Here is a 12,744-nt window from a genome sequence, read left to right on the forward strand (position 1 = left end):
CAATTGTCAGTATCTCTTAATAAGGATGTCGTGGGATCACCGAGGAGAAGAGGCAACTCCTAGATGCAAACTCTTCCTCACGAACCCCCAGTAAAGCACAATAGTCTTTTGTCATATGGGGCACCTGAAGCTACAGATGGATCTTGTCTATAGTTACACCATCTCGGACTGTGATTTCTGAAGCTAAATAGCATCAGAGTGTATCAGTATTTAGATGGAAAAGCTCCATGATAAACCCAGATGCTTCAGAAAATAATGCACTCTTTCCTTGGAATCACTACTGAACCAGTGCTTCAGCATGATTTTACCAGGCACTGGATTCTTAGAGTATGTCTTTCCCATAAAATATAATGCCAAGGCCCTGTGTATCTTGTGGTCAGTAAAAGATCCCATGGTGCTTTTTTAAGATTAGGAATGTTTTAAAACTGCAGTTTTGCTGATAGTAGAGAGACAAGGAGGGTGATGTAATTTACTGGACCAACTTCTGTTGGTGAAAGAAACAAGCTTTTGAGCTTTGCAGCGCCTGCATTTGAATGGTAAGTGATGTGATTCGGACACATGATGGGCCAGATCCTTGGAGCTGGCTAAGCACTACTAAGTGCAGGGCCTGAGAGAGTGAAGGAGTAAAGCCACCTTTACAATCCCCCGACCCTGTAGCCTGCTTTGGTGCTCAGGACTGCTCTAATGTACGCTAACTACAACAACCTTCTATGTAAATTTGCTCTGGCCCAGAATCGCAAGAGTAACCTGAACTCTGTCTATGTTCCCTCCTGCCCTAAACAGACTCCCTACTCTGGAGGAATCATGAAAGGGTATTTTAAAGCCAGCATAGCCAGCTCTCTGCCAATCAGGGTTTCCCCTGTCAGGAGAACCCTCAGCTGCCCTTTTGGGGCTCCTTTCTGGCACATTTATTCTACAGTAGGGCAAAGGGGTCAGACTGAGGGCCAAGAATCTGGCCTGAATACATGTACATTATTTTTATCCTCTCAAAGAAGGTATTTCGTCAGAAGCATGAAGAACAGAGCATCCAAGACATCCTGCAGAAGGAGTCTGGATAACTAACTGGAAGAAATGTTTAAAATGGTCTCTTCAAATAAAACACAGACTGGTAGGTTTATGTAAAAAGAGGGGCTCTGGATTAAGGTTAAGTGGAAAGCACACGTCATTTATTGTTCTCTTTAGTTTTATATATAGACCACAGATTAAGAATAATTTAAAAACTCATTTGTAAAATGAGTTTTATCCCCTTTGATTTGTTCATTCTTTTGCTGTGTCAAAATGCATTTCAACTGGATGCAGTATACCTCCGTATCAGCAAAAGTCTTTATTGTGTCCACTTCAACATAGGTTTCTGTTATCCACTAACAGTACATTTATGTGAAGAAACAAACAAAACAAATATATTCATTAGCATACTAGTATCACAAAGGCAACTGTAGGTCTGTAAAGCCACTAGCACAGGAAGCTAGTTCTCTCTGTTTTGTGTCTTCCATTGTTATGTTTTTGTGAAGGAGAAAGACTGTTTGCATAGGTCCAATAGTGTGGTAAGTCACCCACTAGAGCACCCCAGAGAAATTAAAGTAAGAGGCTGCTATTTTCTATAGATGATCAAAAAGATTTAATGAAATGGGGAAATAAAACAAAACCAAAACAGCCAGCTTGCAAGGGTGAGAGTCCTGATTTCATTGAAGGTCTTTGGATTAATAACCAGACAGACAGATGCAAAACAGGCTATACGTGGGGGGAGGGATTCCTAACTGGAGGGCTGCGGGTGGCATAAGCGTCTTCATTCCTTGAAAAATACAAAGGTGGTGACAGAACAACTGTGAAGGACAGCTGTCAAAATGGAAGAAAAAATCTGCACAGTGCAAGTGATTGTATGCTGGTAAGTGATGTTAAACACCCAGCTACCTTTTCCACTCTCATCCAGACAAACCGTGCTTTCTTGATGTTCCCTGCAATGATATTAAACCTGGATGAGGAACCAGAAATTGTTTTCTGTATTCAGAATTTTAGAATGTTATGAATGCATGGTTGCTAATGGCAGTGATCTCTGCTTCCTGGGAGTCATCCTGCAGGAGAGCTGATTTTTTTGGGGTAGAAAATTTTATACAAACACCAGATCTGTCATGGCAAATCCATCAAGATTATCCCCCTGTACGCTAGCCATTCCACTATACTATCAAAAATAAATAAAATCAAGTAAAAATAAACATCTTCATCAGGCATTCAGTAAATTAGGAGTTGCCCTAAAGGACACAAATCCCAACATGTGGGTGCCTACAGGGCATTTTTTAATAAAATATAAGTATGCTCTGGCAGCTAGTACAGAACATGGAAGTATTATATTAAATTGTATAATTAATTTTATTATGTTTTATTAGGAATGTAGTTGCATACACACAACAGCTGATTGAAATTATACACGTGCCCAATATGTAATGGAACCCTATACAATAAAATATATAAGAGAACATGCACTCAATATCCTGCATAAAATACAGTCAATATCCTGCAAAGAGGCCTGTGGCACCTTATAGACTAACAGACGTATTGCAGCATGAGGTTTCGTGGGTGAATACCCACTTCGTCGGATGCATGCACTCAATATCCTGAAATTCATACAATATACAGGGAAATTTCACAAGTTGCCACACACCTGTACAACACTAAAATGTACATTTTATATGTAGTATACATGCAGGCACACCCAGTTATACACATGTATACTCACAGGCATATAATATAATATTTAAATAGTACCACTCTCCTCCCTCTAGCCAAAATGCTGGAGTGTTGTATATTAAAATAAGATCATAATAGAGTAGAAATATTTTTTTTAAAAACACAGGGTCTATTTTAAAATAATGAAAATGGGGAGAGATCAAAGGAAACAAGACTTGAGGTGGGAGGGAATGTTATGCTGTAGGGCTGTCATAACAGAATTGTGATCTCAGGCTGATTTCAGACAGGATGGTGGAATCTTTAAACCGTGGGTGGTATATAAGCACAGATACCCATCAGTTCAAAGCTCAAGGAGTAGGTCTTACATGTAGCTAGAGTGAAGCCTGGTAAGGGATTTAAAGAACCATAGGCAGCAACCAATGTAAAGAGTGTAGGGCAGGTGTAATATGTTGTGATCTAACAGTGAACACTCATGCCTCTGCAGTCTGAATAAGCTGCAGAGCTGTAGCTGCACTACCAAGAGCCCTCTGAAGCGGGAATTAGAATAACTGAGCTTCAGTGGCAAAGTCATCAGGGAATAAAAAAGGCTCAGCTGGTGTAAATGGCATGATTCTGTGACTGGAGGAGTGAGACTCCTCTGATGGATGACCTCTGCCGAACTGCAAGGCTGTGTTCGCGGGCTTGGGGACGAGTAAGCGCTGCTGCAATCAACTTGCAGCATCACTCAGACTTTTCTATAGAACAGGGGCTGAATCTGCAAGTTCCACAGGGCAAGTGAAATACAATTTGCATCATCGGCATAATAATATTCTATCCTACATTTAGTAATGAGGCTTCATATATACAGCATGGGAGATGGGAGGGAGCCTTGGAGGATGCCACATTTCACATTCCTCCACTGTGGACCAGCACATCCAGTTGTCTCATTTTCTCGGCAGCTAAAGGAATGGCCTTGTGGTTAAAGTGCTGCAGTGGGACTTGGGAGATCTGAGTTAAAACCCTGATTCTGACACAGATCTTTTTTGTGACCCGAGGTAAGATATTTCGACTGTCCATGCTTCAGTACCCTGTCTGTAAAATGTGGATAGTAGCAGTTTGTATCTCCTGCCCTTTATCTGTCTTGATCTATATAGATTCCTTGGAACACAGATTAACTGCTACTATAAATCTGAAGTGCTTAGTACATGAGCATCCAGCATTGATTGGGCCTCTATGTGCTGCCATAGTACAAGAAATTAACAACAATAAGGATGACTGAGAGAAGTTTCAGAAATACCTGCAATATCTCTTAGTTGTTAAAACAACAACAAATAATCAGTCATATTAAAAAGCTACCAAAAAGCCCAGCCTGATCAACATGGTACTAAAAATTATTATAGGTAACACAGTATGGTTGCCCACCACTTTCTGTTATAGGTTTCTCTTGTCAGTTTCTTATATCTTTTCCTAAGCAACTGTTTGAGCTACAATTTCTAATGATGGGTGTCTTTCTCAGATTGTCTTTTTTTTCTTCTTATATTGCAACTAAAAGAGTTCCGGTGTTTCGATATTGAGATTAAGGAAAAATACATTGTTTTGTCCATGTGAAAAATATACAACTGTTTCTTTGAGAAGCTCTAGGACCCAGCAGAACTTTACGCACTTTGCCAGCAGAGCTCAAAAGTCCTTGAACTACAGCATGGTTGCTTTTTTATCTAGATTATGAGCACTGATCAAATTTTTTCAAACATGGCTGTCTAAATTTAGGCTTCTAAATTTCTGATAAGCACCTAAATAAATGTGCCCAGATTTGCATCTCTGAGGAATCTGAAGACTTCTATTTAAATGCTTAATCGTAGATTTATCTGAAGTTGGATCATTTTGTTATTTGTATTCTTTGGCTTTTGGAGCTAAGAAAAAGGTAACTTCATCTTTCTTAAAATACATTTTAATATAGAAATATTTGAGTATCTTTGCATGATATTATACATGTTCATACATTTTAAACTTATGAATTGATATTCATCAAAGTTAACTGGCTTTTTAAGTCTCAGTAAGATCTAAAATAAAAGCCAGGTTTAGCATTCCTAGCTTCAGCCACTTTTCTGGTTGGGAAACGCTGGAAAATTATTTTTATCATACCTGCTTAATCAAAACCAGTTGAATCAATTCTTCTCAAGCTTTCCAACCTTTTGTGCTGAGATAAAGTAAGCAGCACTGAATCCCCAAGGAAATTTATTTGAAAGAAAGTCTTGAGCAACTGAAAAGGAAAGTATGAATGGAAACCACTTTAAAGTAACAAGAACAATCGTTACAAAACACACCTGTTCTAACATAAATGCCAAAGGTAATGGAAATGCAAACACACCTGTTTTCTATGTTATGCGGTACATACAGGGTAGCTCCTGATCTGCTCTGTGGGGGTATTATTTACAGCCTTCCTCTCACCAACAAGAAAGTCACCTAAAAGAGGGAAGGAGAAGGCAGAGCCATGGGTCTATTCCCTCCCTTCCCTATTTTCCCCTCTGCTTCAATCTATAAAGTGGGGTTGGAACACTAGATGTGGGGGAGAATGGAGGGGGAAGGGAAGAAATTTGCAGCAGCTTGATGCATATCGCAAAATACATCTCCACCAGTGAACTCCTGGAGAGACTGCACCTTCGGAGGCACAATCTGTCTTGGTGCTTACCCAGGCAGTGCAGCTCTGCGCCACCCTTTATTCAGGGATGGTCGGATAATAATTGACAGCACCATGTACACAGGTTATTCTGGTGTGCTTGGCCCAAGACAGCTGGTCCCGCCCCACTAGTTTCCCTGAGACCAGCGTGATGGCTCTTCTGGAGTCCACTAATGCAATGGTCTGTATGCCATTCATCCTAACTGGCCACGTGTATCTATGGGGGGCCATCGAGACTCCCACAAGGTTTATCAAGCCACAAAGATCTTCATGATCCCCCAGATTGCACTGCACGGGCTCCTCCACATTAGGGCACTGGGCGGCTATATCCCTTACTTCCCCACAAGCATAACACCTATATCCTGCTCTAGGTGTCCCCCTATTCTTTGGGCTAGTGGGTTTTACCCCACAACCATCTCTCCCCAAGTTCCTTCATGGCCTCAGGCCGCTCTTCAGCCTCCTTCCTCCCCAACATAATTCTGCCTGGTGCTTCAGAAACCTGAGCCCTCAGGGCAGGGACTGGCCTCTTGACCAGGCGCATCTCTTCCCCGGTAGTCTGAGAATGTTCTTTGGCCATCAAGTGTCTCTCTACGAGGGCAACTAATTCATCATAGGAGGCGGGGTAATTTTGGCTGACCTATCCTCGTAAGACTGGTGGTAGTCCTCTCATGAACCTGTCCAGGACTACGACTTCCAAAATTTTCTCCAGGTGGTGGATCTTGGGTTGCAGCCACTTCCATGTTAGATGGATCAGGTCAAACAGTTGGGACCTTGGTGCTTTCCATCCCAGTATCTCCACCCATGGAATCTCTGGGCCCTTATAGCTGTTATCACCCCAGACCTCACCAGGATCTCAGCCTTCAACTGGGGATAATCTGTAGCCACTTTCGCCGCCATGTCGTAGTAAGCCTTCTGGGCCTCCCCACACAAGAGAACAGCGAGGATGCCTGCCCACTGGTCTAGGGGCCAGGCCTCATGTAGGGCCATTCTCTTGAAGGCGAGAAGATACGCCTCCACATCATCATCCACGGTCATCTTCTGTGGATAACTACTTGCCCTTAAGGACCATGTCCCTTCGTGGCCATGCATCAGAGTGGTCAGGGCCTTCAGCTGGTTCATGACCTCCTGCAGGATGGCTTGATTCTTGGCTGCCTGATTCATCAGCATTTGATTTGTTTCCTGCTGTAGCTGTACCAACTCCTGTTGGGCAGCCATCTGGACCCTGGTAGCCTCTTGTTGTGCTGCTGTGGCCTGCACCAGCGCCCTCACTACATCATCCATTTTGGGGGTGGGGGTTATTTACCTTGCACTGGAATGGTTCACCACAAAGTCTATCCCACCCCTGACACTACATGTAGGGTGACCAGACAGCAAGTGTGAAAAATTGGGATAGGGTGGGGGTAACAGGTGCCTATCTAAGACAAAGCTACGAATATTGGGACTGTCCCTATAAAATCAGGACATCTGGTCACCCTAACCAAATGTGGCAAGGCACCTCTTTTCTCTCACCACACTTACCACTTCCCCCTCTGGTGATGGTGGGCCTGGGGTAATCAAGCACTCAGGCAGAGTTTGCTTTCACCCTTCTGTGCTCCCTTGGTCATATTTTCAGGGTAGGCCTCAGGGTAGGCCTAAGGGATGATCCTTCACCAAACAAGAAGGAAACAGTCTCATAAACAAAAAAACAGGGGGGTACCTTTCCCTGCCCCCTCACTGGTGTCATCCTGTTGGTTGCCTTGGGGTTTCAGTCCTTCCCTTAGCAGGCACTCAGGTTTGGCTGTTTCCCCTATGGGAAGAAGCACAGCCTCTCACCCTGGAACAGCCTATTTCCCTGCTGCCACTAGCCTGGCAGCAGCTTGTCATAGAATCATAGGACTAGAAGGGATCTCAAGAGGCCATCTAGTCCAGTCCCCTGCACTTATGGCAGGACTAATCTAAACCGACCCAAACAGGTGTTTGTCTAACCTGTTCTCAAAAATCTCCCATGATGGAGATTCCAAAACCTCCCTAGGCAATTTATTCCAGTGCTTAACCATCCTGTCAGTTAGGAAGTTTTTCCTAATGTCCGACCTAAACCTCCTTTGCTGCAATTTAAGCCCATTGCTTCTTGTCCTATCCTGTCTCTCTCTCCCTTTGCTCTCCCCCAGAGGAGGGGTTTTTAAAGGCCTTAGGCAGCCCGTAATTGGATGCAGGTGTCTCTAATTGACCTGTATCAGAGAATATCAGGGTTGGAAGGGACCTCAGGAGATCATCTAGTCCAACCCCCTGCTCAAAGCAGGACCAATCCCCATTTTTTGCCCCAGATCAACTTAACAGCCCCCTCAAGGATTGAACTCACAACACTGGGTTTAGCAGGCCAATGCTCAAACCACTGAGCTATCCCCCCCGTGGTAACCTCTTCTCAGCTTGTAGGAAAAAGGGCCTTTATCATTCTAGGGCTAATATATTGACCCTCTTGCAGCCATCCAGCCTGCCTTTGTCACAGTTGGTATAACTTATGTTGCTCAGGGGTGAATAAGCCACCCCCTCGAGCCCCCGAGCAACATAAGTTACACCGACCAAAGTACCAGTGTGCACAGTGCTATGTCAGTGAGAGAGCTTCTCCTGCCGATATAGCTACTGCTGCTCACTGGGGGTGGATTAATTAAGTCGATGAGAGAGCTCTGGCCTGTTGGCTTAGAGCGGCTACACTAGATAGCTTACAGCACAGCTGCAGCACCACTGTAAACTCTCTATTGTAGCCATAGCCAGTGTATAAAACAACAGACAACAGGGGGATACAGACAGATGAGCAAGCACAAGGCAGCAGTGAGACAGTACTGGCCGGTGTGATAGGCAGTAGTCTCAACAGACTAGCTGCCTCACTTTTTATTGAGATCTTTGCTGTGTTGGGCCATATCTAGCTCAAATATTTATTTGAGATACACATATTGCTTAGAGGCACCCCTTCTGGCCAAAATGGGGACAGAGAACTGGAGCAAATGCAGAATCATGACAAGATCCTTCCTCCTCTCCCACTGCCAAGAAATTTACTTTGAATTTCTAATATCAACAATGGCAAATTTGTCACTTACTAAGGCCAGAAAGGGCCAGGAGCACAAGAAGAGAACGAGCAACTGAAATCAAACAGGGACAACACTGGTCAACTTTGTACTACTGGAAAAATATGGGCTATTTTGACCACCATGTTTTTAAATCAAGCCTGAGGACCTGTGTAACTATTTCTCTTGGAGGACAGCCAGCGCGTCTAAGCCAGCGCATGTAGAAGGCTGGATACGCTTGAATGCACATTGGACCAGTTCGGCAGCCACTTGAAGCACAAGTTCTCACTCTAAGTGAAACGCCCCTCCGTCTTGGTTACGTATGCTGCCGAAGATCTTTTTTTGTTTCTCTATGATGCGTAAGAGACGGGAATGGACTTGGCTGTCAGCACAAAATAGAAGCAGCAGGAATTTGGCAGCAGGTAGAGCTGTTTAAAAATCTGAACACTAACACTTCCTAAGGCACTTCTCGGGGACAGTAGAATGCATAAAATACTAAGAGTTCTGCTAGCATTTAATAGGCCAGGGTGGCCATGCTTTCAATCTACTTTCGATGCAATATCTGTTAGTCAAAGTATTTTTTTCAATGTATTATTCTTCTCAAGTCCTAAATTGCCCTAAGTGTATATAATCAGATATACTTCTTATGGCTCAGATGGATTGTTAGGTTAGTAGATGAAAAATCTTAGAAAAAAACGTTGGTATCTACCAAATACATGCCTGCTAATTATTATACTAATTATAAAATTAAAACAGAGACAAAGGGACCATCGCTAACTCAATGTTTTATTGGACATTGTTATTGAGTATGTTTTAGTACATGCGTTTGAAAACACTTGTGCTTCCTTCTTCAGTGCTTTATAGCAATTTTTTAAAAATATAGTTAGGGATGCATCCTGGTAACAATTGTGCAGGGTCTATAGTCATTTATTATCCCAGACAGTCCTTGTCAAGTCTGACAATAGAGCCCAGTGAGCCAAGCCTTTTAGAAATGGAAATGCCATTTTGTTAACATGCATGATTAAAAAAAAAGCACTGACACCGCTCCCCCCCCCCGCACAGAGTTATAATTGTGGGTACACGATTGGCCCTCTAAAAATGGGTCTTTCAGCTTTCTGCCAACTGTGACATCTTGTATGGTGTGTGGATAACTGCACTTGGCATTGGAAAACAGAGGCAAAAGGTCTAATATTCTAGAAATTTGGTCCTGCTTGCTAGGCTGGATTGGGGATACCTGGATATAGGGATTGGGGATTCCTGTTTTATTCCCCGTCCAGCTCTGTTTGGATCCTTTAGCAACACTAATAAGATGGAGTCAGTATTAACTTTGGCCTGCACCCTCTGTGTGCTCTGGAACAGCCACCGATGACGTACTCCAGGGGAAGGCCCTCGTGACTGAATCCATCACTGTATGGCTGCTATGTAGTCATCGGTGGCTCAGGGCTTCTGTGCATGGATGGTCCTTGCAGACGTGAGGGACCCAGCAGCTTGGTGGACAAAACCCAAAATGTATGGAAGAGGACAAAATGATCCAGAGAGCACTGGGGACTTCACAGAGCCTCCTCTTCTCTAGCAGTTTTTTCCCTAGGCCTATGATTTTACAATTTATTAATTAAGAACTAGGCACTCTGTTAAAAAGCGAGCAGGGCCTATTTGAACGTGTGCCCACTCTTTTAATGCAGTGGTCATGCTGCTGTATATTACCTGGCATGATGTGCATGATCAAAAGAAAAGAAGCATGAGGTGACATTACGATTGAAATGTGAATGGGAAAGCAGCTCATGCGTCTCTTTGGCTCAGATCTCTACATTAATTCACAGGGGCTCATGAAATCCCATAGAAGCTCAGGCATGATGAGTGTCTGAGATTTTTAGCCGTTTCTTTAGAGAGATACGTAAGAAAAAGAAATGGGGGTTTCATAGAATACTTTGGCAATTTAAAAAAAAATAATATTCCCTTCACTGGGAGATTGATGATGTTTTAGTACCATTAGCAATAACCCTCTCTGAATATCCTCTAAGGATGCTACTGTTATTACCACTGAAAACTTGGCAATCCACTGTAGCAGCATAAAAATTAAACTGATGATCTGTAACTTAAATATCTAACAATAAGAAATCATATGCAGTATTTAAATATGTTACAGCTTGGGAATTCATAGATGTAACTAACGGATAATTCGACAGAGCAAATATTAATGAGAGGAGCCTGGGCTGGGGGAGGTGGGGGAAGGAAGAATGGGCTTAGTAGTACCAGGTACAGTGGCACTGGAGGTGAAGCAAAGGGACAAGAGGTTTGGGAAGCAGTGGCATGGGTGGTTATTAAGACATTAGAAGGTCTGATCCTAGGACCATTGAAAGAGTCCCATTGATTCATAGATTCATAGACATTTAGGTCAGAAGGGACCATTATGATCATCTAGTCTGACCTCCTGCACAACGCAGGCCACAGAATTTCACCCACCACTCCTACAAAAAAAACCCTCACACCTATATCTGTGCTATTGAAGTCCTCAAATCGTAGTTTAAAGACTTCAAGGAGCAGAGAATCCTCCAGCAAGTGACCCGTGCCCCATGTGACAGAGGAAGGTGAAAAACCTCCAGGGCCTCTTCCAATCTGCCCTGGAGGAAAATTCCTTCCCAACCCCAAATATGGCAATTAGCTAAACCCTGAGCATATGGGCAAGATTCATCAGCCAGATACTACAGAAAATGGAGATCAATGGACTTTGGATTAAGAGTTAAAAAGAGAGAATGTTTAAACACTAAAATTAAGATATTTTTATTTATCATGGACTAAATCTTAAGGTCCTAGCTCAGGGTCAGATCCTGCCTATCCCCTATGTGGGACCTCAGTGTGAGAGGTGGCAGAAGAAGCTTCCCCCTCCTGCAAACATGAGGGAGTGTGGGGATCTGGCCCGTTAGCTGTTTTAAGCCAACCCATGAGCTCCCGTTGGGGAACGGGGTCGGGGGCTGCTCCGGCGCTCCACCCGGGGTGCTTGGTCAGGAGCCGCACCACACAGTTCGGTCCAGCTCTGGCCAGAGTGCAGGGTTGGGAGCTGCACCACACCCAGAAGCCGTACCACACAGCTCCCAGAAGTCACAGCATGGCCCTGCTCTAGCTGGGGTGCAGGGTCCGGGGCCGCTCCACACGGCTCCCGGAAGCCAGAGCATGGCCCCGCTCCGGCTCCTAAGTGCTCCAATGGGATCTGCATGGGCAGTGCCTGCAGACAGGGCAGCATGCAGAGCCACCTGGCTGTGCCTCTGCATAGGAGGTGGAGAAGGGACATGCCACTGCTTCCAGGAGCCGCTTGAGGTAAGTGCCACCTGGAGCCTGCACCCCTGAGTCTCTCCCCACACCCCAACCCCCTGCCCCGGCCCTGATCCCCCTCCCACTCTCCAACCCCCTCGATCCCAGCCCAGAGCACCCTCCTGCACCCCTAACCTCTCATCCCCAGCCCCACCCCAGAGCCTGCACCCCCAGCCAGAACCTCCACCCCTTCCTGCACCCCTGCCCCAGCCCTGATCCCCCTCCCGCCCACCAAAACCCTCAGTCCCAGCCCAGAGCACCCTCCTACACCCTAAACTCCTCATCCCCAGTCCCCCCCGCACCCCAACCCCAATTTTGTGAGCATTCATGGCCTGCGATACACTTTCTTTTCCCCTATTTGGCCCTTGGGCCAAAAAGTTTGCCCACCCCTGGCATAGAGTATTTTATTGTTAATTACAACTGACCAGTAATTTTTTGACATTTTTTCATTGGAAAATGTGGATTCATCAAAATTGAAACTATTCAGTGAAATTTCTAATTGATTGAGAAAGAGAAAAAGCAAGCACCCAGAACAGCCAATAGCCCATTGGTTAGGGCACTCACTTGAGATGTGGGAAACCCTGATCCAAGTCCCTCTTCTGAATCAAGCTGTTAGCCAACATATATGTTTTGTGTATTGTACACCACATTGATATGTATTACACCAATGACATTAATATATACTATATTATATATGAATGTTGGGTAGTTCTATTAAGCTCTATGCTGTGAATCATATTTTCCCAGAATGCTGTGCATTCCTGTTCACTCATGCTAACGTATATCCCATAACACTTTGTAACAGTTCGGCACATACAGATATAAATCCTGTCAGAAGCAAGATGTCTTATTAATGGTGTGCTTGGTATAGTTAGGTAATGCACAACTCGTTGATAGCTGGAATGCGATGCCCGGAAACAAAGATAAGGGAAGGTATAGGATGGTGCAGAAAAACAACATAAAGAAGCTGATATGGATTGGTAGGTTAAGTGTTGGTTGATGTAGATAATGATGTCTAGCTTGTAAATAGGTGTATTATAAATATTGCTAGTC

This window comes from Lepidochelys kempii, chromosome 1 (assembly GCF_965140285.1).
Source record: "Lepidochelys kempii isolate rLepKem1 chromosome 1, rLepKem1.hap1, whole genome shotgun sequence".
Classification (NCBI taxonomy): Eukaryota; Metazoa; Chordata; order Testudines; family Cheloniidae; genus Lepidochelys; species Lepidochelys kempii.